The sequence below is a fragment of the Equus caballus genome, chromosome 16, assembly GCF_041296265.1.
Source record: "Equus caballus isolate H_3958 breed thoroughbred chromosome 16, TB-T2T, whole genome shotgun sequence".
Lineage (NCBI taxonomy): Eukaryota > Metazoa > Chordata > Mammalia > Perissodactyla > Equidae > Equus > Equus caballus.
Window position 1 is genome coordinate 39,099,144 of NC_091699.1, and position 27,357 is coordinate 39,126,500.

Consider the following 27,357-nt stretch of genomic DNA (forward strand, 5'->3'; position numbering starts at 1 on the left):
TGAAGAATAAAAATCACATGATCATCTCAATAGATGCAGAGAAAGCATTTGACAAGATACAACATCCATTTATGATAAAAAAAAAAAACTCTGAATAAAATGGGTATAGAGGGAAAGTACCTCAACATAATAAAAGCCATATATGACAAACCCACAGCTAATATCGTAGTCAGCGGAGAAAAACTGAAAGCTATCCCTCTAAGAATAGGAACCAGACAAGGATGCCCACTTTTGCCACTCTTATTTAACAAACTATTGGAAGTCCTAGCCAGAGTAATCAGGCAAGAAAAAGAAATAAAAGGGATCCACATTGGAAAGGAAGAAGTGAAACTGTTACTATTTGCAGATGACGTGATTTTATATTTAGAAAACCCTAAAGGATCAACCAAAAGACTTTTAGAAATAATAAATGAATACAGTCAAGTTGTAGGATACAAAATCAACATACAAAATTCAGTTGCCTTTCTATACACTAGCAGCTAAGTAGCAGAAAGAGAAATTAAGAATCAAATCCCATTTACAACTGCAACAAAAAAATAAAATACCTAGGAATAAATTTAATGAAAGAGATGAAAGACCTTTACACTGAAAACTATAAAACATTGTTGAAAGCAATTGAAGAGGACACAAAGAAATAGAAAGATATTCCATGCTCTTGGATTGGAAGAATTAACATAGTTAAAATGTCCATACTTCCTAAAGCAATCTACAGATTCAATGTAATCCCTATCAAAGTTCCAACAACATTTTTTCACAGAAATAGAACAAAGAATCCTAAAATGTATATGGTACATCAAAAGACCCCAAATAGCTAAGGGAATCCTGAGAAAAAAGAACAAAGCTGGAGGTATCACACTCCCTGATTTCAAAATATACTATAAAGCTATAGTAATGAAAACAGCATGGTTCTGGCACAAAAACAGATGTGCAGATCAGTGGAACAGAGTTGAAAACCCAGAAAAAACTTACACATCTATGGACAACTAATTGTTGACAAGGGAGCCCAGAACATACAAGGGAGAAAAAAGTCTCTTCAATAAATGGTGTTGAGAAAACTGGACAGCCACACACAAAAGAATGAAAGTACACCGTTATCTTACACCATACACAAAAATTAACTCAAAATGTATTAGAGACTTGAATGTAATACGTGAAACCCTAAAACTTCTAGAAGAAAGCATAGGCAGTATGCTCTTCAACATTGGTCTTAGCATATTTTCAAATAACATGTCTGACCAGGCAAGGGAAATGATAGAAAATATAAACAAATGGGACTACATCAAAGTAAAAAGCTTCCACACAGCAAAGGAAACCATCAACAAAATGAGAAGACAAGCTAAGAATTGGAAGATATTTGCAAACCATATATCTGATAAGGGGTTTATATCCAAAATATGTAAAGAACGCATACATCACAACAACAAAAAAACTAGCAACCCAATTGAAAAAAGGGCAAAAGATCTGAACAGACATTTCTCCAAAGAAGATATACAGATGGCCAACAGGCACATTAAAAGATGTTCAACATCACTAATTATTAGGGAAATACAAATCAAAACCACAATGAAATATCCTCAGGCCCGTCAGAATGGCTATAATTAACAAGACAGGAAATAACAGGTGTTGGAGAGGCTGTGGAGAAAAGGGAACTCTCATATGCTGCTGCTGCGAGTGCAGACTAGTGCAGCCACTATAGAAAACAGTATGGAGATTCCTCAAAAAATTAGGAATAGAACTGCCATATGATCCAAGTATCCCGCGGCTAGCTATCTTTGTAAAGAACACGAAACAAATGTGTAAAGATTTATGCACACCTATGTTCATTGCAGCATTATTCACAATAGCCACGACTTGGAAGCAACTGAGCCCCCCATCAAGGGACGAATGGATAAAGAAAATGTGGTATATATACATAATGGAATAGTACTCAACCATAAAAAAGATGAAATCTGGCCATTTGTGATGACATGGATGGACTTTGAGAGTATTATGCTAAGTGAAATAAGTCAGAGTGAGAAAATCAAATACCATATGATCTCACTCATAAATAGAAGATAACAACAACAACAAACAATCTCATAGAGACAGAGATGGGATTAATGGTTACCAGAGGGGAAGGGGGGAGGGAGGAGGATGAAAGGGGCGTTTAGGCACATGTATGTGGATGGTAATTAGTCTTTGGTTGGTGAACATGATGTAACTTACATAGGAATCGAAATAAAGTGATGTACAGCTGAAATTTATATAATGTTATAAACCAGTGTTACCTCAATAAAACAAATTTAATAAATCTAAAAAGAAAAAAAATTGATCGTGGTGTTGGTCGCGCAACTCTGTGAATATACTAGAAACTACATAATTATACAGTTTAAATGGATTAATTTTATGATATGTGAAATACGTCTCAGTAAAGCTGTAGAAAAAAAGCACATTGACAATAGAATAGAAAAAATAATTTATTTATTATGTTAGCATGACAATAATTGCCTAGATTAATAATACTATATTTCTTAAAGAGAAAAGAATGTAATTTCTCATTCAAAAAACTCTAAAAATGGATCTGCAGAAAATTCTTTTTAGGTAATAGTTTTCTTGCTACATCTGAATGCTAAATAATGACTAAACCAAGACTGGTCAAAGATTTCTTCCACAGTATCATAATTGTTTAGAAATGACAAAAAAACAGTGGTTTCCTAATTGTGTAAAATTCTCTCAAAAACTATCAATACACATAACACATGCATAATAAGCATGCACTGTATATTTTATGCCATGTGTATTACATTAATATATTATACACACGTACTTGCATACATTATGCATAAACATTAGAAACTTGTACCAACGGACTCATGACTGCTTTCTCCTTCCCAAAAATTCTTCCCAAGGATTATGTGACTTAGCATATTTTTTATCTTATTTTTTCCTGTTAATTGATTGGATGAGTTCTATCCGTAAAGTATTTCTTTTATGTAAAATGAATTGTTGAAATAATGTATTTATAATTTAAAAACCAGTTAGGGTCTTTTCTCTCAAATCTTTATCTCCATGATTGGTTAGGCTATCATCAACTTTGTTGTTTTCCGGGAAGCGAAGGGCAACAATCAGTGCAACTGACCAACAAATATGAAATTGACTAATGGTAAAAAAATTCCCTAGGTTGGGTAAAGAGATGAAATTCTGAAATACATTATACAGAATATATTAGTGATCTTCAGTAAGGTAGTGGAAAAAAACCACTGAAATCCACATTTGTTTTTAGGCTTTTAGGTAGGTAATATTTTGCCTTTTTTTTGTTGTTGTTGCTGTGCCTCGGAGATCTATTTTTCCCTCAAAAGTTTGTTCTTTAAAAGCTAAGAGCCTAATTTTATTTTTTTAATTTATTATTTTTTACCAGCCTAATTTTAAATGTTAATGATTACCCCAATGTGTTTGGATCACCCCTTTTGACATAGCACGTTTTAAGAGGGGCCTAATGAAAAAAAGTTAATTTACAGAAAATTTGTGGAATAATTTTTCATTTTAAAGAAATCTGAATGTTATATCGTAAATATTATTTTTGCTTTTCACTGTCGTTTTTATGATGATCATTTTTAATGTTTTCATGACTTTTCATATTGTTGCACTGTGAGGTATTGAAGCACAATGCAAGAATTTTAGAAATGAGCTGGAGAATCTCCAGGCCGCTCATTTAAAGAGGAGGAAAGGTGATCAAAGAGGATTAGAACTGGGTATCTTTTTCCCACTTTTCAGTGATTAGAGCCATGTTCAAACACACTGTTGCCTTGATTCATTTGCATGCAGTTCTCAGGAGAACAGCCGTGGCACGAAATAATGCATAATCACATTGTTCTCAGATATTGGTTGGTGGGGGCAGGTAAAAGATAAAAGTTTTATACTAAAGCTGCTTCTGACTCAGTGGACTAAACTTTTACTATGAGGGAGAAAAAAGGAGTTGGAGGAGAGAGCACCCTGGCATTTTCTATATTTAAGAGTGAAACCAAAATGGGAAAAAAGATATAATCAGAATCCACCACCATCCTATTTCAGCACAGCATGTAATTCTCAGTTCAAAAAAATTTTTTTAAGAGAAAGCATTTTAAGATAATATCTCCATGAGCCATTTCTGTGAAAAGCAAGTGAAGCTTTAACTCTCCCTGAGAAATTGCTTTCCAATTGTGAAGGTACTGAGAGAGCTGTGGCGCAGGAGGCGGATTGGTCACTGGGGGTATGTGAATGAGATGATCGCATGAAACCTGAGTAGAAAATGAGAGCCCACTGTTGGGGCAGGTTGAACTAGAGTCATCATGGTGATGCAGATTTGCCACGGATTGAAGCCCTGGGTACCCAAGCAGCCTATTGCTTGGAGTTGGTTAAAAGCTTGGTAACTTGCTTGACTGCTTTTGAGAACTGACATAGTCGTTACAATTGAGAAATCTGGAGTCTGCTCTGGGTTAGTCAGTTGATGAAGCTATAAATGACCTCTATTTTTGACAGTATCTGGGGAACATAAAGCAGAGAACATCAGTCCTGGATTTTCTCTCTCTCTCTCTCTCTTTTTTTTGGGGGGGGGGGCAGAAACTGTAAAAAGGAACTTGAAGCCGCACCCAAGTGATAGCTTCTGTGTTCTGTGTTTGAGACACATTCTCGCTGCTGCTTTGGTGGAGTGGCTGGGAGAGGGTGTTTGGTATTGACATTCAAATGAATATCAAATATCTCTCTGGGCTACGCAAGTTCTTTATCTGACAGTGCCACAACAAGCAGCTCAGAGGTATTTGTCTGTATCACTCTGGTCCTTTTATATTCTGACTGTTGAATGAAAGGAGCAGACAACTAAGACTTCTCTTTGAAAAGGAGAAGTCCATTATCGACGTCTTTGAAGCTCCGAAGAGTAAGTACATTCTACTTGCATAAAGCACCACAATAGGTGGAAGGAAGCAAAGACAGCCTTATAAATTTCCCTGTGAGCAAGCAGTCCTATTGTTGTCTTTATTAGAAATATGCCTCCGAGCAGGTGGTCCTGTTCTGAGTGATACCTCTGAGAGTCGGCTTGAAAGAGATCACTGGGAACTTCATATATCCCTACAACAGCTTAGGCTGTCTTGAGAAATGTGAAAGGAGATGAAATTGCTATGCTGAGAGTGCTCGGTGTGCTGAACAAATTTATTCTCAAATTTTAAAACTTGAAACTTTGGCAGTTATTTTAATAAAGATAAGTAAGCTAGTTGACATCAACACATGCATTCTGTTTGTTCTTTGTACATCCGTGTACCTCCCAGAGAGGGCTGTGACCCAGATTCCATATGCATTCAAGACTTTCATTAGATAAGAATGACATATACTTATCATTAGGGCGTACTAATTAAAGCACAAAGTGACATTTCAAAGTAATGCTCCCTAGTGTCTCAATGTAAAATACTCCCTAGTCTATTTTTAATGACTTGGTATGCTATGTATGTTTAAAATATTATTTTGTTATGAACTTGTGTTTTCATTATTGTCAATGTTGGTGATGACCAGCAAGGTAGGACATCCTTATTCATCCTAGATGAATAAGGAAGAAGACGAGTGAAACCGCCCAAGGGCTCTGGGTTTGAGTGGGTGCATACATACATTCTTGCATTCATTCAGCACTTGGATTGCATGCTTTCTACTTGCAACCTCTGTGCTACGGGCCGGGGATACAGTGTTTACTAGGACACAGATGGTTCCTGCCCTCAAGGAGCTTGCTTCCTCCCTTTGATTATGATCAAAGCTGTTTTGTATATTTCCTTTTTTGCATGCTCAGCAGCAGTAGAGAGAATGATGTCTTCAGTGTTGGTTATACATACAAACTCACCTGCTATTCCAAACTTTTAGATATGTTCAGTTAATAGGGGAAGAAAGTGTCTCCTAACTTATTCTGTACTTTTTCTCACATTTGTGTCTTTTTTATCAGCTAAATTTGGATTGTAAGTTCAGTGACCTAGAACTGTGTCTTATGTTCCAGTTCTCTGCCTGGTGTATTGCTGATGTTTTAAAAATGCTCATTCCCTTCCCTCTATCTCCCCCATATCCTCCTAAGATGTAATAGCACTGAACTGGATGGCTTCAGTGCTTACACTCTGAATCAGTAATACTCTCGAATGTCGATGAGCCTTGTATTTTGGGCCCTGCTGTGAAAATTTGCAAACAAAGCCAGCTCCCATTGGCTGTAATAATAGGTAGGGAGGAGAGTAACCTTATATCAAGATTATTAATTTCTGATGGCTTTTAGCCCCAGAGGCAGCCAAGAAGTGGCAAATTTCTCAGCCCTCACCCATTTGGGAGGAGAAGAAGCATGTTCTTCTCTGTTAACAGAAGCTATGTAGGCGCTCTCGAGAGGAGTTCAGGGTTTAAACATAGATGAGCAGGGCAAAAGAGTTTCCAAACAAAAGCAGGAAAGAGAAAGAGGAGGATGCTCTTTTTGTGCTAAATTTGGCTATTTCCCATGTACTTATTTTCCTAAGAGTAGAAGCAGACAGATCATCATCATCTTTGTCAGTGTCATCATCTTATCATCTTCAAAGCTGTTGCTTATTAAGTATAGAAATCAAAGAGATGCCACTATTATTCAAATTTTATGGATGACCAAATGAGTTAGAGTGTTTAGACAATTTGCCCAAAGCCACAGAGCTGGTAAATGACATAGTCAGGACTCCCACACAGGGCTGGCTGTCCCCAAAGTGCTCTTGACCACTACACTCTACCATCTCTCATTGTTTTCTACTCTTTTTTTCTGCCCTTTCTTGTACAAACAGCCATTAAAGGTCTTTAACCTCATAGATGGTGATGAGTTAAATATTTAGGTTGTCTTTGATCTGTGAGTCAACTTTGCCATTTTCTGAGTCCTTTTTCAAATTAATTTTCTAAAAGCGAATTCCAGGCCTTCCAATGACTGTGCTCAGTGATGGTGACTGATTTTAGGCTGCTCTTGCTACTGAAATCCTCTTAAGTACCAACATTCCTTAAAGAGCTATGTACCATAAACCCTCCTTGGATGATTATAATGCTACATACACATGAGCCAGGATTCACCATTTGAAAATGAGATTGCTCTGCATGCTACAGCAAAATTTTTGAAGCATCTATTATATGCGTACCCTGCTATTCAAATTCTTAAAAGAAATCCTAGCTATTTGTTTATTTTCCTGCCTACTTCTAGAAAAGATTTGAGGTAGTTACTAGCATATTTTACTTGTCACTGAGAGCTAAAAATTCAAAAGCAGAATATTTTTATGAAAGAGACCTGCAATAAGATCTTGATACTGGTCCTGGAATTGATTTCTCTAAACACTGGTAATGATGATTTTGAGTCTGGAATCAGAAAGTTCTTGCTTTGAATATCTACCAGGCTACTTGCTATGTGACTTTGGGCAAGGCTAATGGCTTTGAGCCTCAATTTCTTGATTTGTATAATGGGAGAGTAATAAAAGTACTTCTCACTGTGGGGCTTACCTGAGATAATGCTTATAAAGCACTTAACACAGTGTCTGGTACCCAGGAAGTGTTAAATAAATGTGGTGATGATGGAGGTGGTGGCAGTGAAAGGAGTAATGTACATTGTTTCATTTCCTCAAATGAAATCTTCCATGGAAGCTAAATATGTGAATCTGATTAGCTGTGCTGGTTGGGTGGCTACTGAGTTTCCCTTACTGAGCACTGATACAGAACACTGGTGCTCAAATGTGTACATGCAAGTAGTTCAGGGATGATGATTCTTGGTTTGAAACTAGGGAAAGCAAGTGACAACAGGCAGTAGTATGGTAGAGAAAGTACCATGGGCAAAGTGCGAGTCAATTTGGGTTTAATTAGGGCTCACTGGTTTCAGCTCCCATGCTCTTAGGCAACTGTCTTAACCATTCTGAGCCTCAGTTTCCTCTTCTGTGAAATGATGACGGCAATCCCACTCACCAGGGCTGTTTTGAGAACTGCGTGAGATAATGTGGATAGACTTTGAAGATGTGTTGGTCTACAAATCTTGATTTTTGTTGAGGAGATCATACTAGGATAAAAATAAGCTTGATATAGAGTTGCAAATGGGACTTTATTTATTGGCTAGGTAGGAGCCCAAGGCTGTGGTGACTTTCTTTTTATTCTAAAGATGCAACTCCCCAAGGAGACCTCATTTACATACTTGGAAGTTCTAGAGCAGTGACAGAACACTTTGAAGTCAAATGGTTAATTTCCTTTAGAAGCCTTTCCTCTTCTGGTATCAGATACTGTGCTTATGTTCTTTAAACCCTGGCAGTGAGGAGGAAGCCCTGTGTGACAATGGATTTAGTGGGCGTAAATCTACCTAACTAGCGGCTGGATAGGAGCTGATGAGGGTTGGCCCCAGAGCAAAGCTACATTAGCCAAGTTAGAAGGATGTGCTGACTTCAATTTCAAGTCACAGGGCCCAGTAGCAAACTGCAGGGAAGCAATAGCAGCCTATGGTGTGGCCTGTTGTGCCACCGTCATTCTTGTCAGTGTTACCGTCATCGCCATTAAGCCTTTATTAAGTGCCAGCGTGTAGAGCTCCCTTAGGTGCCATTGCAGGCAGATAGGCAGCTGTGTATTTTAAATAAGAGCCTCGCGAAGGACTGTGAGGTGAAGCAGCCCAGCTGTAACCCAAGACAGGCTCACAAACGTGGCTGCACGTGCTGATGAGAGGATAGTTGCTGGCTGTAGTAGGCATCTGTTTATGGTGTCAGCTTAGCCCATGGCACCTTTCTTTGAGAAGATGCCCTCAACTCTCACCTTTAAGAGTAGCACTGGCAGTCGTGTTTGTACTGTGTAGCTTGGCCCCCAAGCCCATGACTCAGTGGATCATGGATGCACAGCTGCCTCAAACTGGGCCAATTAGATTGTCTTTCCAAGGAGTCGGACTTGGGACTAAGACATATTTGTAGATACACTGGGTAAACAGGTACACTTGGGAACTGTGGGAACCATGTCTTTGATTAATTCAATAATCTTCATAACAGTCCTGTGAGGTAGGTCCTCTTCTCATTCTCATTTCATAAAAGAGGAAACTGAGTCACAGAGAGGTTAAGTAATTTACCCAAGGTCATATAGTTGAGTAGTGGCAGAGCCAGCCATGAAACCAGGTAGCATGAGCTCATGCCTTTAGCCACTATACAAGTGTCTTTCTGAGTGAGAGGGAAGAATGCAACAGGCCTACGGAAAGGATGCAGATTAGATGACTGTGGGTTGCAGAGAGTGGGAGACAGTAACACTGACTAAGAGAGTAGCTGCCTTGATTCTGTAGGCTTTCTGGCTCTAGGGTCCAGACCTTAATGACTGCACTTTCTACCACTGGGCTCTGAGAAGTATCTCTGTGTCCTTATAAATAAATTCCTCGTTGTGCTCAAACAAGTTTCAATGGATGTTTATTACTTGCAACCCAAAGAGTCTTGACTAAGTGACCACACTGTCACAATTTGTTGAAAAGACCGTGGGTTATCCATCGGCCTTTGTAGCCCCGGGTATCTTTACATTATCTGTAGGTAGTGTCTAGGCTAGTGGAGGAGAAAGGCAGGTAAACCAGTGATTGGAGCATAGTGTGGCAAGCTCTCTCAGAGAGGTAAGCATATAAGTTGCTATAGAAATGCAGAGGTGTGGCAAAAAAATGAGATTGGTGTAGGGTGTGGGAAGTCAGAGATGGCTTCTTAGAGAAACGATATTTGAGCTGTTTTGAAGAATAAGGTAGATTTAGCTGTATGAAGAATGGATGGGAGGAAGGGTGTTCCAGGTAGTGAGAATGGTATGTGCAAAAAAAAAAAAATGTGAAACATAGATACATTTTGGAAAGGGCAAGCAATTAAGTGCAACAGAGAAGAAAGAAGGAGGAGGGATAGGATGTGCAACTGGAGTTCTTGGCTGGACTAGATCATAAGGGATCTCCAGTGCTAAGAAATAGACTTTGAGACTTATCCTATAAGCTAGCATTCACTCACTACCAGGTTCCTTCCCTCCCTCCAAGATGAAAACATTTGTAGATTTTGAAATGGAAAAGATGACATTCTGACAACATCCTGACAATGTGAAAGACAGTTTTAGAAAAAAACAAAAACAAAAAACCATTTGCAAACTCCCAACACCCAACACTACTGTTCATTTTTTCATGTTTTCTTTTAGTTGTCCTCAAAGATGCTGAGTTTTGTACATGGTTGCAATCCATCTACATATCATTTTCTCTTCCCAGTTGATCAAAAAGGTTTTCTATGTTTTAATGTTGTCCTCTCCTAATTATTATAACAGCATGATAAAGACACAAGTTTTTCTGAGGACCCACACTGTCTAGGCAATGTGTTAGGTTCTGTTGAAGCAAAGATGTATGACTTGAAGTTTCCTGCTTTTGAGCAATTCAGGATCTGATATAATCCTTCTGCTAAAGTATTTAGCCATATACATTTTAAGGTGTATGAGTTTAATTCTATTGTTTCATGAAAAATGTATTCAGTTCTTCGAGGATTGATTTCTAATCCCTTTTATTTGTACTTCCTGTCCCCTGACTCTACCTCCATCATAAATGCACTGTGGTTCACAAATGGCCGCGTCTTCACGTGCCTCTTGTGTTCATGCGCTGCTTACCTAGTGTCTTTTTTATATCTTATGCTCCAAGTACTCTGAAAGTCATTTGATAGTTAACCATAAACAGGCTCCAAATCAAGCTCTTGAGCTGAGTTAATTTGATTATGAAACATTATCTTGATTGTGGCAAGTGTCCAGTTGTCATCTTTTTAATGATACAGGCCTCCACAGCCTAAACTAATTACAAACCAACTCCATCCCAGGGAGGGTGGCATTGCCTAACCAGCCTCCCCAAGCCAGACCCGAGTGGGTCTGTGATGTGATCACGTCTGTTTTTCCTTCCTCTGGCCTTCCGTGGATAGTATCTATGTCATTCGCTCTCCCTCCCAGCTCTTGTATTAAAGAAAATAGGGATGATTGGCCAAAATTGCTCTGTAAATTAAATTTTGCCTCCTACCTCCAGCATGCTCATGAACCTCCAAATTAAAGAGGCAGATAATTTTGCAATCAGATTTACATTTTGGTCTGTAATGAGTTTAAAGTCTTTACATGCTTTAATTTTCCGCTTTATGATGCTTTTTGTTGACTTAATTTAGCTCTGTGGTTTGGGTAATATTTTGTTGTCGGTTTTTACTCCAGTCTCTGTATCCAAAAGTCCTTACTTTTCTTCATTCCTTGTCTTGTATATTTGCAGAAAAGACATTGATCAATTGGTATAAATAAAAAAATTAAAGAAGTTCATTCATTAAAGAGTCTAGAAGTGCTTCATTATCCCTGTAATGAAGAAATGGACAGGGAAGCTAAGTAAATGGTATTCTCTGGTATAAAACTCATACCTGGCTTTACTGTGTGTGTGTGTGTGTGTGTGTGTGTGTGTGTGTGTGTTCAGACACAAGTATGCAGGCATGGGTTATTGGTACACACACTTAAAATGAAATAGGCTGTTACCCCAATGACGTTAAAAACTTTAAGAACTCTTATCCTCAGTTTCCTCCTTTGTAGATGGGAACAGTAATAGTTCTTACTGTAATTGGTTGCAGGGATAATTCACTGATGATGCTGCAAAGTGCCTGGCGTATAATAAAGCTCAATAAATGTCAATGGTTAATATCATGGCCCTTGTTGTGAAGGAGTGTAAAGCCTTCTTTTTGATCTTAACTTTGAGCAACTATAAATCCCTAAGTTAATCTCTTTAGAAGGGGTCAAAATCATTGCAAGAAAGTTAAATCTTAGAAAAATTTTCCATGTCATGTTCTCCTAGCATCCTTTCCTTCCTCAGTCGGTCTAGGCTGAATGATTAGTCATTTCCACCTAGTTCTCACCAATACCACCTTGGCAGATTTCCCTGGTGGGCATTTTCACAGCTCCTTGTCTCATCTCTGATTTCAAGTGCAACTGTGATGACCAGTTTTGTCCGAGTCAGCTTCCTAACCCTGGCACCGACTGTGGTCTTTTTCTGCTTTCTTACCCAGAACCACCTCTCAGGCTGAGAGCCTGCTTGGCCTGAGCCGAAGAGGAGCCTGGGAGTGTCGTGGAGTTAAAGCCCTCAGGGGCTATCCTCAACTGTTGGGCGTTTGAACATGTGAATAAATGCTCCAGTCCTCCATTTTTCAGGTGCATAATTCTGAGCACATACTATGCACGTCTTAGGACATCCTGGTCAAATCAAGCCCCTTGCTCTCAGTGACAAACTTGAGAATTCACCCTTATATTGACTTTTACTCCTTCCCTCTCTTACTCTGTATTCCCTCATCCCTGCTTCCTGGAATCATCTCCCAAATAAACTCCTACACCTAAGCCCTTGTCTTGGGCTGTGCCTTCAGGGGAACCCAACCCTGAAATCTGCCTCCTTGATATTTCTAGGCCCTGCCCGTGTAATATTTAGCCGTGGATCATTTCTCCTTCCTTTCTAGCCCAGAGGAAAGAGATGTCTCATGGATTTTCAAGGCCAGACTCTTTTTTGATCTTGATCCTCTCCCCTCTTAAATCATCTGGGCCTACAGACCTTTATGTCTTGTTTGTAGAGTACTTGGCTCCTATAGGAGCTCAATAACTACCCATTGAATCAGCTAAAGAATGAATTCTTCCCTTTCTCAAGCATGTTTTTTAGTCTCCTTCTGTACACAGATACTGTTCTCTTCATTGGTTGTTCTCTTAGCCTTTCTTTCCAAGTCCAGAGGTCTTTTGCTTTGGAAGTAGGCATCATTGTCTGAATCACAGAGCTACCTCTTTATTAGGCCTACAAGCCAACTCCTAATCCCTTGGCAATATTAGACCTTGTTCAACACTTTCTCTTTCTTGAACCCTGCTTCACTTGGTCAAATGCAACTCTCTCCTGCTTTTTCTCCTGGCTGTCAGACTTTTCTTTCCTAGTGTTTTTGCTAGGTTGTTTAACTGATGCTGCATTTAGCTTTCTCCAGGGCTCCATCTTTGATCCTCTTCCTTTCGGAAGTTGTATACTCAACCTGTGTAAAGCAGTGACTCTCATCTCTTCTGCATATGATTCCTAAATCTATAATATCCAGATTGATTCTCTGAGTTCAAAGCTGTTGGAAATCTCCATCTGGAATTCTTGCAGATGTTTCCAACTCACCATGTTCAAGCTGCAGTTCATTTTCTTCTCTCTATTTTCATCTCTTCCTCCTTTTCCATACCTTGCTTTAGTTAATGGACTCAGCATCTACCTAGTATTGCAGTATAGAAGTCTGTGTTGTCTTTCACTGTGTTCCCTCAACTGTTGCTTTCAAGATATAAGTTTTGAGTTCCTACTGTGAGCCAGACACTGTGCTAGGTGCTGGGGATACATGGTCAACAAAATAGATCCTCAAGAGGCTCATAGGCTGGTAGCAGATGTAGATATTAGTCTGATTTATCACACAAATATGGCATTTACAAACTGAGGTAAGTGCTGTGGAAGAGAAATCCAAAGTGCTTTGAGGGCATGTCACAAAAGGACCTAATCTATTCCTAGGTTTTGCACAGTTTCCTTTAGGAAGAATGGCATTTGATCTGAGACCTAAAGGATGAGTAGGAATTAATTAAGAGAGAACTCTTCCCTCTTTATTGCTATGCACTATCATCATCAAGTGCCATTGATTCTACCTGTGAAATGCCTTAGTTTTCATATTTTATGTTCTCATCCTGGACCCTTGCAATTCTGACCTCCCCTCCTGACCCCATCTTCACCCATTAATTTTCACATTGCTGCCACAGAGCTTTTACCAAACATAAATCTGACCACATTTTCTCCTCCGTCCAGCTTAAAACCACTGGTAGCTCCCTACTGCTTCCAGGGTAAAATCCCAACTCTTTGACATAGCATTCAAAGACTTTCTAAATTTTGGCTTGGAATTTTGTTTCTCGCCTCCTCTGCTGCCACTCCACAGCACAGTGCCTGTTCTGTGGCCATGATAGACTCTTTGCAGATTGCTGAAGACACCATGTCCTCTTAGGCTTTCATGCCTTAGTTCATTCATTTATCAGCTTTGAGTTCCTCCGTCCTTCTTTTGCACCTGGTCAGTTCCTACTGATCCTAGTAGGCCCTACATAAACGTTACATCCTCCATGAGACTGTCCTTGGTCCCTTATCTATGCCCCCGTATTTGTATTTGCACATTTCTCTCATAGAGCTCCCATCTGTTTGCCTTATATTAACTTAGTTGTCTAGAACATGTCTTCCTCTGGGATCAAGATTGTGCTGTGCTCATCTCTCTCTTCCCAGGGCTTGAAATATAGCAGGTGTTCAGTGAATATTTGTAATTGAATTGTCCATGTGTGAATAGAGTAAGGGAAGCAGAGACATTGGGTGATGGGAGAAGAGCTGAAAGAAAAAAGCCAGACCTTTTCTGATTATATGAACTGGCAAGCCCAAGCAGGGCTTGACCAAGACATGTAGGTGGCCCCAGCAGACTAATCATTTGGTGCCCCTTCAGCAATCCAGTGAAATAACAGATCTGAGCAGTGCTGCTTGTGGAGAAGGATGATGACAGCTTGCAGTATCCTGGTCTCTGTGCCCAACTCAGCAAAATGCAAGCCCTTTGGTTGTTGGCCCCACTGTACACGAAGGCATTTTATTCACCTTGTTTTGTTTCAGGGCATGCCACCTCTACTTCCACCTCAAGTGTCTCATCAAATTGTATTTCCTACAATTAAACACAATTCCCTTTTGAAGAAAGTTCTGATAAATGCTATTTTTTTCACTGTGTTACTTTTCTGGGAACACTTTAGTACCTCTTCTAGGTTGGTACCCTGGGCAGCTGCTGGCCAATCCTCCTGTTAATCCTGCTCTGATACCAAGGGAGGAGACTGGGTTATGTAAAGGTGTTTACCAGTGTTACACCAATAACCTATAACAAATTCCTTATCAGGCCTGTCTTTATCCATTTGACAAAGAAATCTGCTTTTTATTTCAAGATTGTCAGGATGTTGCTGTGAAGTGCATGGCAGAGTGCTCTGTTCTGGGCTCTTACAAATGACAGGCAGATGGCTGTGGCCTTGGGCCAAGAGTGGGCTGCTCCTCTCCAAGCTTGCCAAGACTGCGCATGCCTGGCCCACCTCACAGGCCCAGTACCCAACCATGCCACCCTCTCCTGAGCAAGGCTGGAGGAGTATTTAATGATGTCAGTGCTGGGGAGCCTTACAGTGCAGGCAGGCTGCTTGTAGCCTGCACTTGAGTGTGGCCAGGAGAAGTGTGTAAATGACCTCCAAAGATGGCTGCTATGGGAATGCCTTTCTGCCCATTTGATTTTGTCCCTGAGATGGCAACTTTCCAGTGCTGATGTCCACTAAAAATGCAGCAGGCAGTTAGTAGTTGCAAAGGGACAGGGATGTAGAGTGGGAGAAAGGTCAGTTGAGCTTTCCAGAGTACTGAGTACTTAATCTGTGCCAGGCACTGTGTAGATACTGGGGGAACACGGCGGAATATAACATGGTCCTTGTCCTTGAGGAAGTATTTTTTATTTATTGAGTTATATAAGTCCTTCCCACTTCTAAGGGTCAGTGGAAGTGGCAATTTGGGACTGGTCATTTGGAAAATCCAGATTTATGTCCTAAATCTACAAATCTTTCATTGGAACTTAGGCCAATTACCTTAGCCCTGTGTGTTTTCTAAACTGCTTTATATAGTGTTTTGTAAAATGCTTTCAAATATATTATCTCATTTGAATCCTATAGAAGGCTGGCATCACTATTTTTATTTTGATGATGAGAATCATGTTACCTGTAGGGTTAAGTGTCTCATTCTAGATCTCTCAGCTTGTCAGAGCTTTTTGTGACCCTTGGTCTCCTGACTCTTTTCTTCTTTACTCAACTGTCTCCCTGCCTAGATTATCATAAATTTGGATTTTTATACAATGACAGCTTTTATGTCTTTCAAGCTCACATTTATCCTACACACCCCTCTATCTAGCTGTCATGTATTAGTTAAATGTGTGTGGGGTGCTCCTCTGTTGGTGTGCCTCTTATCTGTCTTCTTACATAGGTCTTCTTTATTTTGTCCAATTTTTTTTTTGAAAGGGGGCTGGGGACGCTTAGCATTTGTCCTTTTCCAGTCTTACTGTTTTGTATTTTCCCCAATTCCTGTGAACAATGAAAATGGGAGGCGACTAATGAACAATGATTGCCTTCTTTCACGTTTGTATTATTTGGAAGTATGCTGTGAATTCAGAATTGCTGAATCTTTGGGGAAATGGTCTTCGCTCTTAGTTTAGGCAGTCTTGCACTGAGTAGCAGCACTCCTGAGTAACACGACACATGGAGTTTTAGGAAGTGGTGGAAACAGGTTCTTTTTTGTAAAGGAAGAAACTTTTCTTGGACATAATTTGATAGAAGTAATTTCTTCCTTCTCTGACTTCCTGTAGCATTTCTTTTTACCTTTCTGGTGGCTTGTGTTGCTTCTTATACTGTATTTTAGTTATTTTAACAGTCACATCTCTTATTAGACTGTTTTTCTGAGGACAGTAGTGTTGTTTGACACACTTTGACAACTTCATGGCACCTCTGCATAGAACCTTGAATATAGTGATTAACAAATATTCATGTTTCTGGGTTTTCCCGAGACTCGTAGTTTCTCTTCAGTATAACACTGTTTCATTTGAATATTTTACAGGAAGCATGTATTACCATGCAATCAGAAAAATAAAGTAAAGATATAAAATTTTTCTGAATGATTAACTGGATAAGTTAATGATTAAGAATTCAAGGTTGCTAAGGAAATTCAGAATCAAGATATCATTTACTGAACATCTAAAGCACTGGTTTTCCAAGAAGTATAACATTTTTCATACTTATTACCCTAATTACTTTTGCAGCATCATGATGAAATGGAGGGGCATAGGCGTATAGGAGCTGAGATATCCAAAGTTCAAGTCTTTCACCTCCTGATTCTATGCAGGTTCTCTAAGAAAGGTCTTGCTTTTGGATTTATCTTTTGTCCAGGTATTCACGAACAATTTTAAGGCAGCAGAGAGGTTATTAACCAAATTGATCCCTATGGTGTGAAAAAGTGAATTCAGTGTTTCCCTTGGGCTCCATTTCCAGAGTGGATCCGATTCATTTGGGAAATCTGGCTCATTCATTCCAGAGTTCAAACATGCTCTGAAGTTCTCATCCATTTGAGGTCCTTCATGTCTATGCACTCTGTCTTCACATTCTCCTTATTTCAGTTGCACAGAATTAGAGGAAAAACCAGTCTGGAAAAGAATATGCCTGTGTTTACATTGCAAGTCACCTTCTAATTTTCTCATTGTCAACGAATAGGATGATTTCAATATTGGCAGCCTCCTACTCAAGAATCACATGGTTTGAATGTTTGCCCCCATGTCTGTGTCTTAGATTGGGACTGCTGTGTTATAGATGAACACACAGAATATTTCTAGGAAATACAAAGGAAGCAGATGCTTTCTAATATTAAGACTTTGATTGTAGGATGTCATAGTCTTTTTGGATCCAATGGTGTTGTTTATTCACAATTATTGAGGGCTAGGAGGCTTTGAGGGAATTGCAGATCAGCTTGTATGGCATGATGTATACAATTCAACAATGCCTCACTTGACCTCCTTGTATTTGCCCTTTTGAATTTATGCAGGTCACAGTTATTGAACCTCAGCATTTTTCCTAAGAGCAGAGTTTGGGTTGGAAGCGTGGATAGAGCCCATACTTATGTATGCCAGTAAACCTTTTGAATGACTTTCAAGTTGAGCGTTGAGAGGAAGTTGAAAGGTAGTAGATAACCTTGAATCTCCCAGAATAAACATTGACAATTAAAAAACCCCACCTAGTTTTTTCACAAGATAGTTGTTTTCCTTTTGAGAGCCTGGAGAGTTTATTATTCTTTCCAATCTGAAAACATCAGTTAAAATCCCAGTAGTGCAGAGTTGGAAATCAACAAACTAAAGAGGTCTCAAATGACGGTTGCTGCTGTTTTGGGATAATCAACTCTTGGGCACACAAGGAGAACACCCAACTAGGATGGGGGCCCAATATGACTCATGTGAATGGGGCAACCTCATGAGGTACATGCATATTTCAGCTCTGGAGAAGCTGTCGCCTATAAATAATTGCAGGTTAGAGTAAGAAAAAATTAGGGAAGAATGCTAACCTTTATTGAATACCCACTATCTGCCTCGAATTGTGCTAAATTGTGTAATTTAATCCTCCAGATAAGTTTAAGAGATATTTACCTTGATCTTTCATTATAATGGAGGAAAAGGAGGATTGAGGTTGTCAGTAATGTGCCCAGTCATACAGCAAGTAATTGGCAGAACCAGGATGAGAACCATGACTGTTTCATTTCAGAATGATAAGTTTTCCACTTATTTTCTGGCTGCACACTGTGCTCTGTGAGTCTTATATTAACAAATAAGTCTTGTACAGTCTTTATTTTTCAGTGGAGTTTATTCCTTTTTCTTTTCTATTTATTGTCTGATTAGTCCATAATGTCCTTGTATTAAAAAATTTTGTTTACTGATTTTTCTCTTCAAATTTTAAAAATTAATAATATGAACCTTTGTGAATCCCTAATTTCTGGTATAGCACCTTGTCCATAGGAATTGTTCAGTAAATACTTGAATAAATGAATTTAAAATACAATATTATAGTCTTATAGCCTTTATGTTCCATTTTTTATTCATTTTTTATATTTCTTGTTACCAAATTCTCTTTTAAAATCAACCAACCATAAGCATTTGGAATACCTTATATGTACAAAATGAGAAATATAAAAAGGTATTCTTAAAAAAGCCTAATATTTAATTGTGACAGATAAAACTGTCAGAGGGGCTCATACTTCTACATGACCAATCCTTTGCCTATTGTGATTATTGCAAGTGTATCTTCTTGGCATTTCATTTGCCTATCAACTGTGTATTTTCTTTGCTATTTAGAATTTGAGATGCTTATCTCACCTATACAGTTCTCTTGTATAAAATATTCCTTCCGAGAGTTTAACTGTGTCATGCCAAACAGTTAAGTGGCAGAAGAAAATATGCATGGGCATGGCTGTGTTTAGTCTTCTATCAAGCATCCGAATGCTCCTTACCACTCTACTGCTACTGCTTGGGGCCAAGCCACCAGCACCTCCCACTTGGATTATTGCAGTAGGCTCCTCACTGGTCTTCTTGCTTCTTCCCTTGCCCCTTTTGGTTGAGTCTCAACACAGAAGCCAGGTGATTCCATTATAACATAAGCTGAATAAAGTCACTCCTCTGCTCACCACCTTCTCATCTCCTTCAAAGAAGAACCCATGGTCATAACAGTGGCCTGTAAGGTCTAACATCATCTGCTCCCACCTTGTGGTTCTTTGACCTCATCTCCTCCTACTGTCTCCTTAGTCACTCCATTCCATGCTCTCTGCTGCTCTTCCAGCCTTTCGGATGTGCTTTGCCCTTATGTTTCTTCAGCCTACTATGCCATATTCCCAGATACCTTAGGGTAGGGCTTGCTCTTTCATCTTCTTGAGATCTCTACTTAAAGACACCTCCAAGTTCTATCCTGACCATCCCATTCAAGTTGCAACCTCCCTCACTGCCCACCTTGGGATTCCCCACCCTCTTCCCGACTCTGTTTTTCTCTACAGCATTTATCACCATCTAGCATGCTATAGATTTTACTAGTTTATTTTGTTTTATTGTCTATCTCCCCCAACTAGAAATAAGATCCAGAAGGCATGAAGACAAATTCTGTTTGTTTTTGTTCTGTCTTGCTCACTGCTGGACCCTAGTGCTTCTAATGGTGTCTGATCGAAGTAGATGCTTAATAAATATTTGAGTGAAGAATGAGTGAAAATGTTAGCTGTGAGACTCATGTATGCTATTAATACCACATTCAACTGTTTGAGGACTATGACCTTTAGTGATTTACTCATTCACTAAATAGTTATTGAATGCTTACTATATGTCAAGCCACAGGCTGTGTCCTGAAGACACAATGGCCCTCCTGGAGCTTACTGTTCAGTTGGAGAGACTGATGTTCAACAAAAATAAATGTATGGTTATGCAGTGCTACACTTGTGGTGTGGGAGCTCAGAGAATAGGAGTGCCTGACTTAGTCTGGGGTTGGGAGCTGGGAAGGCTTTGCTGAGGAATACTTGTCTAGCCCTGCTTTGTGAGCTTAGCTACAAGCGGGGCATGAAGGTAGCCAGGCTGCTAAACCCACAGACCCAGGGAAACTTTTGCACAGATTTCTCAAGCCACTGGGGTTTTCAAACTTGAGTTTGAAACTCAAGTTCAAACTTAAGTAGCATCAGAATCACCTGGCTGGCTTGTTAAAACAGATTTCTGGGCCTTATCCCCAGAATTTCTGATTCAGTAGGTCTGGGGTAGGGCCTGAGCATTTTTCATTTCAGACAAGTTGTCTGCTGCTGCTGCTGTTCTGGGGGCCACACTTTTGAGAACAACTGTATTCTAGGATGGTTCTGGCAGGTTTCTACCCAAAACAGGGAGGCATATTCTGAGATAAGGGTCAGAAAGACTTCTGATCTTGGAGAAAAGGCCTCCTGCAAGGAATTTTGCTGATGGTTATGATTGCCGAAAACCACAGGGTCGCCATAGAAGGAACTAGAGATAATGACTTATTTTTTTTCTGGGCACATCCGCAGATTTGAAAGCTTGATATAATCACTACTATTGTTTTCCTCGTGAGAGGCAAAATACATTTGGCCTGGAATATTCAAATTTTTGCTCCTCTGGAGTCAGATGTAATTGGGTTTGAATTTTAGCCCTGGCACTTATTCTTTGTTCCACTGCGGCAATTGAATAGCTGGGGTGAACTGGGAGTGGGAGAGCAGCCATTCGGCCTTTGAGCTATCCTGCAGAAGTAGCATCTTCTTAACAATTTTTAAAAATGGGGAAATGGTGGTTGCTAAGACTGATTGGAAATTAGAAACTGCAGCATGAAAGCAGGTGGTCGGTGCCTTCAACCCTGTAGGCCCCATCCCTGGCTCTACCCGTTGAAGGTAAGACTTGGCTAAGCTCTGGATCTTGGTCATTTGCTTAACACTCTGAATGGTAACTCTCTGTCCAGTTACTTTATCTATAAAGTCAGATTAGCGATACCTACTTCATGGTATTGTGGGGGCTGGAGAAGATTATGTATGTCAAGGGTTTACCATATTGTTTGATACCCCACAAATATTAGTTGTTGCTGCTATAGTTTTAAAAATCTCCTTCAAAGATTACCCTTTCTCTCTTTATCCTCCCCTTTCCCAACCCCAGCACCAAAGAAAATGCTGGTTTCTCCACCATCCTCCCCCTTCACATACAACTCTGGCCTAAAACAGGGAACATCTGACTGCATAGGTTTTAACAATTTAAACCTGATGGTTTCATTGTTCACATCTTGAAGAAAAGATAATTGTTTACCACAATGATATTTATAAAACTTTGGAAAATATTAACCCATTTTAAGCCACTACTAGAGTTGAGTGGTTGGATTTTCCGTGTTTTGGAGACATTTACTTCTGGGTTCTTCCTACCTGCATGGAAATTTGCAGATTGTCCATTAGGTCATTTCAGAAACTCTTTATAGAAGATGATTATATATTTGTAAGAAAAATAAAATGAAAACAAACAACTTTTTTCTTGATCCTTCCTTTTACTTTGTTTTTGACTAAAATGATTTTTGAAGTCTATTGTATCTCAAGTTTCCAAGTATTTGTATGCCTAACATGAGGTAGTTTCAATTTCCCTTTCTTGTAGTAAAAATATTTTGATTGAATAGGTTAAAATACCAACTTGTTCACATATTCAAGTGTATTAATTTTTGCTTTTTGTTCAGCAAAAAAATACCAATGAAAATAATACTTCTTCAATGCAAGTGATTTCTTTATTCCTGTGTATCAGCCAGTGTTCCGTGAATCGTGGCTTTTTTGTTTTTTGTTTTCAGTTTTTTTGACAATTCCAGGGGAAAAATCTTTCCTTTGTACTACATTAACCTCACACTGTATTTATATTAAACAATATTCTTCGGAAAAAAAAAGGTTTTGTATACTTAGTGAATTATGTGCTTTCCTAGAGGCACTGCAGACTGTTAATGCTCAGTGGAACCCAGCAGTTGTAACTGATGAAACATCAGCATGGAAGCTATAAAATAAAAAAGAAGTAATTGGGGACATGTTGGGAGCTGGCAAATGGAAAACACTAGCAGATGTAGAGCTGAAAAGAGAAGAGAAAGTTTAAAAAATCACATTTGCTAGAAGAGGAACTACACAGATGGATGATGGAAGTTAATGTTTCATTCAGATAGAAAGTGGATTAGAAATTATAGTATTTCTGTTTCTAGTACTTAAAAGAAGTAATACTTGAACTCTCACAATTAGCCATATAAAAACTGCTTTTGAAGACATCAACCACGTATACTTCAAAAAGATATTTGTCAGTGTGGTTTTCATCCCCTTAAAACACAGTTTGGGCATTGCTGGAGTCAACTTGTACCTATTTGTAAGAGCTATTTATATGCATCTCTTCTCAACTCCATGTTCGGTGATATCATGTTGGAAGCTTGAAACCAGCCATGGTTAAAGTATTTACTACACCATGGAAATTGGCAAACACTACAATAAGAGCATCTCTCTCACCCCCAGCAAGTTATTAAACATTTACCACCACGCTACTGTATATGTGTATTAACTGTTTAATGGAGGATCATGGGGCTCAAAGAGAGACAGAGCATTCAAAGAAAGCCTCTCTGCCTGGTTAGTATGATGAGAAGTCCTATCAGAATATTTTGGCCTCTTCTTAATGCTGAACTCATTCTGATACCTGGACCAGTATATGCTAATCAGTTTTCAAATACATAATTCTGATCCTAAACCACATTTTGTCCACTAGCTGTCCCCAGCCAGACTTAACATGTCTGTGCACTATGTTGTCTATTATGTAGGAGAAAATAAGACTTACCTCTCTTCATTGGCGATCTGTTTTTCACCTCTTCCTGCCTTCCTAACTTTTCTGTTCACACAGTTCTCTATGCCCTGAATTGTGAATCTGGCAAGAATGGGCTGGTGGCTCAAGAAGAAATTAGATCGTACTGATCCAACATTATTCACATATTTTTTTCTTTTGCTAGGCTCAAGAGTATCCATGTTCTACCATTAAGGGAGCAAGCATAATGTAGGGGATGGGGCGGGAAGAGGAATTAGGTTAAAAAGACCCTACTCCATGCCCACCTTTTGTTCGTGTTTATTCTAATGTATTTTGGTCATCCCCATAACAAGTTTCATGTTAGCATCTTACTATTTAAACAATTATTTAGAAAGTGCTGCTTTTGAAGAATGCGTCCTGAGGACCTACTTCTGGTTGGTGATTTCTAGAAACATCTCTGTAAATGAGAAAAGTCTCCTGACATTTTAGGTAGAGTTGGCTTGCTGAGAAAGCTGGGGGAAGAGGTACCGTACCTCCAACCTGTGATTCCTAATTTGTTGTTGAACAAACATTTCTCTGTAGCCCTTTGAGGTGAAGACTCTGAATTCAAATATGGTAATGTTGCTCCACTGGAGGACTTGGTCTATATATTGCCTTTCAATAGTGAGCATCTAATATAAACAGACTTCTGGAATCCACATGCCCAAGACACATCGAAATATAATAATGTTTATTGAATGTCTCCTATATAAGTGACACTACACTAAGGGTTTTACAGAATAACCCACAGCAATCTCATTGAATCCTTATAACAGTCCTTTGAGCTTGATATTACTATCAACCCTATTTCTACCTGGTGAACTGAGTCTTAGAGTGTTAAATGACATACCCTGGGTGACAGAGCCAAGAACTGAACCCAGTCATTTGAGTTCAGAGCTCATGCTCTTAGCTATCATACTTCACTACCTCTTATAGCTCAGGGGCCATATAAGATATAGACCTTGCTTTGCTTCTCCTCACTGGGAAGTTTTTGTGTAATTTTCACAGGAATCTGTGTTTGTGGCAGAACTCTGAGGATGTTTGCATCAGAGAGCTGTTTGTGTTCTCACAGCCCAGTGCAGTGAGAATCAGAGGGAGAGGTACTGACGTTTGAAGAGGGAAAGAGTGGAGGCTGGGGCAAATTCAATAGCCTGGAAATTTTGAAAGACAAATGGAGAGACTTGTTTTCTACTCTAAGTAGAAGATTATTTTATTGTTTCTACTGATTTCCACTTGTCTGACACACAGAACCCATGAACTCCTTTTTTCAGCTTTATGCACAAGTAGAATAACCAGTGCAAAACGAGACTGAATGGGAATTCAAGTTCAAGGATCCCCGAATCCAGAGTCTATATTTGTAACAATTGTGCTTCAAGTAAAAGATGCTCTAAGCACCAAACCTAATCAGAAAAATCTCTGTAGAGCTGTAGGCAGGAATAAAGAAAGTATTTTGGGAAATGGGACGCCCTTCTTGGCAAGAACATTAATGGCCAACATTTATCGAGAGCTCACACTATATCCGGTCATTGCTCTTCCCAGAAGTCCATTGGACTGTGGATACTGTCTGTAAGAAGCTAAGCTGTCCTGAATGACCTGGCTGGCCCTCCATGAACACTGCTGGAGTGAGAAGTGCCCACTGGGAGAGAAGGCTGCTAGTAGGATTACTGCAGTGGGGATGGGTGAATCGCAGCCATCAGCTGATTAAACATAAAAACGTGCATAGATTTTGGGCTGGTGACTTCATTGACCTCCAAGGGGGCTGTTCCGCTCATCCCTGAAAAACTGAAATGAAGATGCCCAATAAAGGGTCTTCCTTGTCAGTATTCACCCTCAATTGGGCCATTTCACAAATAGCGAAATTTGAACACCTCTAGTACCATTGATGGGTCCAGTGGGATTAGGTTCAAATTTATCATAAATAACAGGGATAAATCCTGCTTGTAAATGGGATATCAGAGAGGATAATGATAATAATTAATATTAATACATAAATAACATTAGTGAATACTTAGCATGTGTAAAATATTCTTCCATGTACAGATCTTTCTTGATTTACGATGGGGTTATGTCCTGATAAACCCATCATAATTGAAAATATCATTAAGTTGAAAATGCATTTTCTACACCTAACCTACCAAACATCATAGCTTAGCCTAGCCTACCTTAAATGTGCTCGAAGCACTTACATTAGCCTACAGTTGGGGAAAATCATCTAACACAAAGCCTGTTTTATAATAAAGTGTTGACTATCTCATATAGTTTATTGATTACTGTACTGAAAGTGAAAAACAGAATGGTTGTCTGGGTACAAATGGTTGTCAGTGTATCAGTTGTTTACCTTTGTGATCACGTGGGTTGCCTGGGAACAGCTTCCTGCCGCTGCCTAGCATCACAAGATTGTATCGCACTGCATATAGCTGGCCTGGGAAAAAGTCAAAATTCAAAATTGGAAGTATGGTTTCTACTGAATGTGTATCACTTTAGCACCATCATAAAGTTGAAAAATAGTAAGTTGAACCATTGTAACTTGGGGGCTGTCTGTACTTTACATTTAATTCACATGATGACACTACAGTAGGTACAATGAGCCCTATTTTATGAATGAGGAAACTGACACACAGAGATCTAAGTTACTTGCCCAGAGTCAAACTGGAAAGGAATGGAATTGAGAGTTGAGCCCAGGTAATCTGGAACCAGAGCCCACATAGATGTGGAACAGGCTACAGGTACTATGCCAAATGATCTATTTAAAATATAGACAGTAGCCACTTTGTGTTCCAGTAACTTTTCTCTCTTGGCCTTGATTCCAGAAGGAAAGTGACTTGTAGATGGTCTAAGTTTAAATTCCAGGCCTTAGAGTCAGAACCATCTTCCCTTAGTTGCAGCTCAGAAAAATCCTCTAGTAAACATGGGCTCTTCTTGCTGTGCTCTCATCTCAGGCTGCAGGGAGCGCCCACTGAGGCCAACTTCCCTGGGAATCCTCAGGAAATAGAAATAACCAGGGGAAAATGAACAGTAATTACCTGGCAGGTGAGACCGCTTGTGTGAAAGGCACGTGAAGATGGGCCTTTCAGCGACTAATGAGCCTTATCACGGGCCTTCAGCTTTTCTGAATAAATTTGGTGGTAATAAAATGTTGGACCTTGCTTTCAAACCAAATTATACTACAACGTCATTTTGAAAGGCCTTTGGAACGAGTGACTGAAAGTCTTTTTCCTCCTCTTACCTGAAGATAGAATCAGTTTCTCCTTGTTGGTGAGAACCCAGAGTAATTTCAGAAGATGACCACTAAACAAAAATACATACTTAATGAAATGAAATAGAATCTGATCTGTAAAAATCAAGTCAATGGGGCAGTGTATCCTGTTTGCCATTCATAGCTTTGTTCACTCATTCAGCAAATAAGTTTTAGAATTTCCTGACTGATACCAGGCACTGAGTTAAGCACTGGTAATACTGCAAAGGACCTGATAGATGAAGGGGTACCTTCTGTTGCCCTTTTCAAAGATGATTAGCAAGTGGAAAAACAAAGGGAAAATAATTAGAGCTTTTGAAAAGTGCTGGTACATAACAGGGAGCTGTAGTGGGGAGTCATGACCTACCCTAGCTAGGTCAGGGACACAGGCTCCAGGGAGATGACATTTCACTGAGGCCACCTCAGAACCACTAATCAGATAAAATTAGCCATCAGTAAATGTCCATATTTGCAGAAGATTAACTGTCTCTTTTAGAGAGGATGCATTCAGCCTCTTTGTATTGTTCTGTCTCCATTTGCCTTCCTTTGCCCTCTTATATCCTCTCTGTGATATCCAGGGCCATCCAGGGACTTTTTATTACAAAATATACAGACACTCTTTTTCAGACTATGTACTCACTCTTCCAAATCACTTTCTGGCATTGTATCTCATGGCTCATTTGCTACAAAAGTTAGGTGATTTTAGTTAACATAGGAAGAATTTTAGGACAGGTGGATGCCCCATTTTCCATTCCGTGGTACATTTGATTGAGTAAACTGAATTTAAACAGAAGGCACTGGCCCCTCAAGCAAGGTGACCTCTCTTGGGTGAATTAAATCATATCTCACATTGCTTAAAAGATGTTGCTACTCTAGGGAAATGTTGAGAGGGACAGAGAGCTTCACGAGTCTACTCTCCCATTTTCTATTTGTACTCATCTTTTAAAATAATACGTGAGAATCCATTGCCATATAGGCTTTAGGAATAAAATTATTGGAAGCTTTCTTTAAAGTTGGCTCTTATATTTTTTGTCCTGTAAACTATCTGGTAAATCTAATTTAAATGCAATTTTGTTTAATGACTAGTGTTGATATTATGATTCATCATTCATTTACTTAATTAGTAACACTTGACTTTATGTACAGAAAATGTCCAATTTGCACACTATTTTTTCAGTTAAATAAAATTAT

At 39.2% G+C, this 27,357-nt stretch overlaps 1 protein-coding gene across 4 annotated transcripts in view; it reads left to right on the forward strand.

Annotated features, from left to right (window-relative positions):
• Window positions 1-27,357, forward strand: part of FHIT (fragile histidine triad diadenosine triphosphatase) — a 1,347,126-nt gene that overhangs the window by 84,043 nt on the left and 1,235,726 nt on the right. The window contains exon 1 of one of the 4 annotated variants that reach the window (XM_070238724.1): window positions 4,207-4,228. The exons of 2 other annotated variants lie outside the window; for them this stretch is intronic. The gene's annotated coding sequence lies outside the window, so the exon portion shown is untranslated. Of the gene's footprint in view, window positions 1-4,206; window positions 4,229-4,868; window positions 4,892-27,357 lie in introns of those variants that run through there. One more of the 4 variants, XM_070238725.1, reaches the window with a different exon arrangement.